This window comes from Tupaia chinensis, unplaced genomic scaffold (assembly GCF_000334495.1).
Source record: "Tupaia chinensis unplaced genomic scaffold, TupChi_1.0 Scaffold000434_1, whole genome shotgun sequence".
Lineage (NCBI taxonomy): Eukaryota > Metazoa > Chordata > Mammalia > Scandentia > Tupaiidae > Tupaia > Tupaia belangeri.
This window is the reverse complement of record NW_006159939.1, coordinates 2609341-2616497: the sequence shown is the minus strand read 5'-3', so window position 1 is coordinate 2616497 and position 7157 is coordinate 2609341. Positions and strand designations below refer to the sequence as shown.

At 41.8% G+C, this 7157-nt stretch overlaps 1 pseudogene; it reads left to right on the top strand.

The window, feature by feature from the left end:
- Positions 1-4132: 4132 nt before the first annotated feature.
- On the top strand, positions 4133-5580 carry LOC106735553 (dnaJ homolog subfamily A member 1 pseudogene; annotated as a pseudogene).
- Positions 5581-7157: the final 1577 nt, after the last annotated feature.

The following is a 7157-nucleotide window of genomic DNA, read 5'->3' as shown; positions in this document are numbered from 1 at the left end:
GTTGTCATTTCCATCTGTCTCTACTGCTTAGTGGTTGGTCTGTATGCCTCAGAGTCTGACCCCTACTTAATGCTCGCTTAATGAGACTAATAAATTCCCTTTTTCCCTTGTGACTTTTACTTTAGAGTTGTTCTTTTTGACTTGATAGTGCAGAGGCACAGACTGGATCCAGACCACCTGGGTTCAAACCATGTGCTGTCACTTCCTAGGTGGGGTCATTGACGTCTGGCTTGGAGATGCACTTGCTCTTCTGCCTCTTTAAATCTCACTGGTAAGCTGGGGATAATTACACCTACTTGTAGAGTCATTATGGGAACCAGCAGTTAGCGTAATGGCTATGTCGCTGGATTCCCACGTAGTCGACCGCGGTTCGAATCCCGGACCCGGTGGCTTAGAACTCACGCCGGGCGCGTGTGCGTGCGTGCCCAAGATCCCGAGAGGAGAATAGAGGAGAAGGGATTGTGGCGTGACCATCCCTCCTGGGGGGTGATTTCTCGCTTTCTGTCTCTCTGTCTCTCTCTGTCTGTCTGGAGAGCGCATGCACCCTATAGCGAAAAAAAAAAAACCTCTCAAAACAAAACAAACAAAAAAAAGAGTTAATAGTGTTAAATGTGGGGCTAGCCAGGTGGCATGATGGTTAGGGTGGCTGGATTTCACATGGCCAGCTGTGGTTTGATTCCTAGACCCGGTGGCCTGAAAAGCGTGCTAGGAGTACATGCCCAAAATCTCAAGAGGAGAATGGAGGAGAAGGGATTGCAGCATGGCCATCTCCCGTGGGGGTGGGGGTGCTTTCTCACTTTCTCTCTGTCTCCAGTAAGCACACACACTTTTTAGCAAAGTAAATAAATACATAAAAGCATTACCTTTTGGGTAAAATACTTAGAAGAATGTCTCATATATAATAAGAATTCCATAAACATTAGCTGTTAATGTTATATAAATTCAATGTAAAATCAGAAAATTTTACCCTTAGTGTGTGTCTGTTCCTAGACTATTTATTTTTCCTTGCCAGAGAGTATGTGTGCCTACCAGAGAGACAGAGGGAAAAAGCACCACCCAGTGGACCGTGGTTATGCTGTGTTTCCTTCTTCATTTCTCCATGCTGTTAGGATTTGGGGCACACACATGCACACATCTGGCATGTTTTTTAAGCCTCTGTGACCGAGATTCAAAGCATGGTTGCCTGTGTGGGTTTTGGCTCCCTTAACCACTGGGCTAGAGGGGTAGCCCCCCCAGACTATTCACAAATAGGAAATATAAATTCAAGTTTTGAAAAGAATGCTTTTGGGACCAGCAGATAGCATGATGGCTATGTTGCTGGACTCCCATGTATTCAACCGTGGCTTAATCTCACGTGGGGTGCGTGTATGTGCATGCCCACGATCTGAGAGGAGAATGGAGGAGAAGAGACTGTGGCGTGGCCATCCCCCTGGGGGTTGATTTCTTGCTTTCTGTCTCTCTGTCTCTCTGTCTCTGTCTTTCAGGAGAGCACACATACCCTATAGCAAATACTTCACCTCGCCCCAAAAAACAAAATAATGCTTTGCTCTTGAGTGTACCTCCAAGTACTGAGGACTTCTATATGGAAGTAACATGGCTTTTCTGTCAAGTTGGTAATATGGGGTTATTGGAAAAGTCATGATTTTTTTTCTATGTAAAAATGTGTCATGACTTCTTCAACAACCCAATAATTGTTAAGTACCGTTTGTGTTGTTTACTTCAAAATTCCTATCCTGTCACTTGACTGTACCCATGACAATTGCAAGGGAATCCAGACCTGAATGCTATTTTCAAAGAAAGAAAGTTTCTTTGAAAATAGCAAATTTGAACAGTCTCTTGTCTTGTTCTGATCAGAAGCTTGACTGAGAAAAAAGTGACATTATGACCAGAATACAGACAGACACACTCTGATGTTATCAAATCTGTTCTTTTTTTTTTTCTTTTTTTTAGATTTTTGCCACAGGCTGCATGCCCTCAACAGAGAGAGGGAATGTGAGAAATCACCTCCTAAGGGGGATGGCCATGCCACAAACCCTCCATTGTTTTCTTGGGATTTTAAAAAAATTAAAAAAATTTTTAGAGAGATCTTTGCTATAGGGTGTGTGTGCTCACCGGAGAGACAGAGAAAGACAGAAAGTGAGAAATCACCCCACAGTGAGGATGGCCACACCACTATCCCTTCTCCTCCATTCTCCTTTCAGGATCCTGGGCACACATGCACACATGCCCAGTGTGAGTTTTCAGCCACCAGGTCCCGAACTTGAACCGTGGCTGACTACATGGCAGTCCAGCAACATAACCATTATGCCATCTCCTGGTCCCTTCTCTCAGGATTTTGAGCCATGCACACAGGTGCTCAGCGTGAGCACCACCACCAGGTTTGGAACTTGAACCACTGTTGGCCATGTGGGAGTCCAGCATCACAACCATTATGCCACCTGCTGGTCCCAGGAAGGAATCTTTATACCCATTTAACACTGACAAGATACCCTGTGGTATCATTAGAAGTTAAATCACAGAGTCGGGTGCTAAGTGGTGAAGCTACTTGAGTTCAAGTCCTTTGGGTCTTTCCTTTCTACCACATAATCTATTAAGAGGGCCAATCTTTTTATATAGGATGATCAACAGATGATTACATTTCTGGTGGTGCAGTTTTTAAAGAGGTAAATAAAACCACCAGTGCCTCATGCCTTGACTCTTAGGACTAAATTAAATCTTCCTACCGTGTGTGGCCAGAGAAAATAAGAAATCCTGTTAAAATATAAACCCAGGCATGAAACTACTGCCCTGAAACTCAATATCATTTAACATGGAAAAGTATAACAGACCCACAAAGGCATTTTACATGCTGCTTAAAATTGTCCACCCAGGAAATTGTGTGCATATGTCTATGTGCACATACATTGAATTTCAACGTCAGTGGCTTTAAACCTTCTTTCCATATGTAGAATTTTTTAACCAGCAAATGGATGAGACTTTGGGGCTTAATGAAAAGATTTGTATGAATAACATATGTTTCCCTTTACAAAAAATAATCTCTCAGCCTGTTGAAAATGCCTGAGCATTTCAAAGTGACTATGGAATAATTTTATTTGATCTTTAAATCATATAGTTTTCTTCGCGTGTGTGTGTGTGTATGTGTATGTGTGTATAATCGCTTCTGTGAGGGTCTTACTTTCAATTCTGTAGGCCTGTTTAGAATAAGAAAAAAACAGTACTTCTGTATTTTTAGTTGGTTTTATATGGCTATAGTTCTTAAAAATGTTAAAATGTTTTAGGTGTTGGGAAGTAGATGGGAGGGTGAATTTAGAATTGTAACTTTACGTTTTCTGCTTCACCTTTGGGGAGACAGATTTAATAAGAGACTAAATTATTTTCTTTGCTCTTACAAGAGCAGTCATTAGGGAAATTATTTTAGAATATATTAGAAGCAAGTTTTTCTTCATCTTGAATGCCATGTGGAAGAAACGGTTTGAATTAGTATAAAGTTACTCTACTTGGAGATTCATCATTTTTTTTTTCTTTCAATTTTGTCAGAGGGCATGTGCACATGTGTTTGTTGGAGAGAGAGATAAAAAGCAAGAAAGTACCTCCCACCTCCCACGGGGCACCAATCACACCACAACCCCCTCTCCTGCACTCCTCCGCTCAGATGCATCCCCCAAGCTGCTGGGTCTGCAGCTGGCCATGTGGGATCCAGCCACCTCAACTCCTATGCCACTGGCTGGCCCTTCATCATCCCTTAAACACATACTTAAAATAGGCTATAAATTTGTAATAGAACTTACCACAGGACCTGATTTTACATTTTAGTCTCATCTTAGATGTGTCCTAAACTGCAAAAATATGTCATCTGCGGGCTTCTTTAAAGAGTCAACAGTTGGAGATTTCTATTGAAACCTAACTACATTTAGTAGAAATAATTGAACTACGAGGGTCTATGGCTAGCCATAGTCATAATGGAGTTCAGGACACTCTACTCCAGCATATGGCACAATGGCATATTGAATATTTTAAGTGGAAGGAATTGGGGAAAACAGCAGAAGCAGAAAGTTCACTTGGACACCCCTGTTCTTCTCCCATGAAGCAGGTTATAAAATCTGAGAAGGATTGGGAACTTTCCAGAACGCTCGGTGAGGAGCTGAGGAGTGGCGGTTGCCTGAGCTGCGCACAGCTACGCGCACCTTCCCGCTCCCCGACGCCGGCCTCAGCCCGCTCACCAGCTGTAGAAAATGGTGAAAGAAGTGACTTACTATGATGTGTTGGAGGTCAAACCCAATGCTACCCAGGAAAAGTTGAAGAAGGCTTACAGGAAACTGGCCTTGAAGTACCACCCTGATAAGAATCCAAATGAAGGCGAGAAGTTTGAACAGATTTCTCAAGCTTATGAAGTTCTCTCTGATGCGAAGAAAAGGGAATTATATGACAAAGGAGGAGAGCAGGCAATTAAAGAGGGCGGAGCAGGTGGTGGTTTTGGCTCCCCAATGGACATCTTTGCTATGTTTTTTTTTGGAGGAGGAAGGATGCAGAGAGAAAGAAGAGGTAAAAACATTGTCCATCAGCTGTCGGTAACCTTAGAAGATTTATATAACGGTGCAACAAGAAAACTGGCCCTGCAAAAGAACGTGATTTGTGACAAATGTGAAGGCCAAGGTGGTAAGAAAGGAGCAGTGGAGTACTGTCCCAATCGCCGAGGTACTGGAATGCAAATAAGAATTCATCAGACAGGACCTGGGAGGGCTCAGCAAATTCAGTCTGTGTGCATGGAGTGCCAAGGCCATGGAGAGCAGATCAGTCCTAAGACAGATGTAAAAGTTGCAATGGAAGGAAGATAGTTCGAGAGAAAAAGATTCTAGAAGTTCATATTGACAGAGGCATGAAACATGACCAGAAGATAACATTCCATGTGGAGGAGACCAAGAACCAGGACTGGAGCCAGGAGATATCATCATTGTACTAGATCAGAAAGATCATGCTGTTTTCACTCGGCGAGGAGAAGACCTTTTCATGTGTATGGACATACAGCTGGTTGAAGCATTGTATGGCTTCCAGAAGCCAATTTCTACACTGGACAACCGAACCATAGTCATCACCTCTCATCCGGGTCAGATTGTCAAGCATGGAGATATCAAGTGTGTGTTAAATGAAGGCATGCCAATTTTTCGTAGACCATATGAAAATGGTCGCCTAATCATTGAATTTAAGGTGAACTTCCCTGAGAATGGCTTTCTGTCTCCTGATAAACTCTCTTTGCTGGAAAAACTTCTACCTGAAAGGAAGGAACTAGAAGAGACTGGTGAAATGGACCAGGTAGAACTGGTGGACTTTGATCCAAATCAGGAAAGACGGCGCCATTACAATGGAGAAGCATATGAGGATGATGAACATCATCCCCGAGGTGGTATTCAGTGTGAGACCTCTTAATGGGGCCAGTGAATAACACTGCTGGCATTTTATATGCAGTAGTGAATGAGTGAAGGACTGTAATCATAATATGCTCACTACTTGCTATTGTTTTTGTTTTAATATTCATCTATAGTAGTGTTTTAAAAAGTTAAATGAAGAATAAATGCAAATATAAAAGCTAAAAAAAAATCTGAGAAGGATTTTCTAACCTTCTGCTGAGGCAGGTCATAAGACCCTCATGTGAGAGGTGCCCTCCCTTTACACGGATAAATGGAGCATCCTTATCTCTGATACACTGGCATGCAGAGAAGAAGCTGTACAATCCAGTATTGCTAAGCTTCCCTCACACCCTTTGTCCTGTCACATTTTTCCACAGCTCTCTATTCTTCATCACACCTACCATAAAAACATTCAGGGTTAATAGGTCTCTTGAGTATTTATTTCCTTATAAAGATTCTAATGATACATGTTAAACCAAAGTATTAATATATTGGCCTAAGAAGACCTCCATGCTCATATAATTGAGTTCTTGACAACAAACCACAACTTCACTTGGGAGTCTACTTCCTTAACACATTGGTGAGTCATAGCCAATCACAGCAGCCACACTTCAGTCAATCACAAATAGCCTGCTCTTTAAACTGTGTTCATTCAGGCAAACACCAAGCTATAACCAGTCCAGCTGCTTCTCTACCTCATTTCCCTCCCTTCTCTTCCTTGTGTCATTTTTTCTTTTCCATAAAATTTATTGGACCACATGAAACTTTGAAGTTTGTTTTCTTTTTGTCTTTTTGGAGAGGTTTTTTTTTTTTTTTTTTTTTTGCTATAGGGCACGTGCGCTCACCAGACAGACAGAGAGAGACAGAGAGACAGAAAGCAAGAAATCACCCCCAAGGGGGGATGGTCACGCTGCAATCCCTTCTCCTTCATTCTCCTCTCGGGATCTTAGGCACACACGCACACGCGCCCGGCGTGAGTTTAAGCCACCGGGTCTGGGACTCGAACAGCGGTCGACTACGTGGGAGTCCAGCGACATAGCCATTACGCTAACTGCTGGTCCCAAACCTTGAAGTTTTTTGGAAGCCATTCTGGGAGCTCCCTGATTACTGAATCTTTTTTTTTTTTTCTCAATTAAATTCTGCTAAATTAGATTTATCTAAAGATTTTTTTTATCATTATTATTATTATTTTAGAATTTGTTATAAAGCACATGTGTTCATGAGAGAGACAAGGAAAATGAGAAAGCAAGCTGCCAGATCCGGGACTTGAAACGTGGTCGACCTTGTGGGAGTCCAGCACCTTAACCACCATGCCATCTGCTGGTCCTAAAGATTTTCTTTTAACATACATTAAACTTACATTAAATAAATTCATATACTTTTCTCTTGTTAAATAGTATTTTGTTATTGGGATCCCAGCCATGAACATCAGAGGATATGTAGGGGAGAAATAGTATTATAGTCTCTTTTCGTCATCCATTACAAGGGTCATGACTAATACCCTTATTTCAAAGGACAGATTAACAAGTGGAAAGCATGATAAATGCACTTAATATTGGTCTTGGGTTGAGTAACCCTTTTCTGAAGTGCTTGAACCAGAAGTGTTTCAAATTTTGGATATTTTCAGGGGGGTGGGTGGAAGATTTGCATATACATAATGAAATATCTTAGGGATGGGACTGAAGTCTAAACAGGAATTTCATTTATGTTTCATATATACCTTGTACTTGTGGCTGAAGGTAATTGTATGTG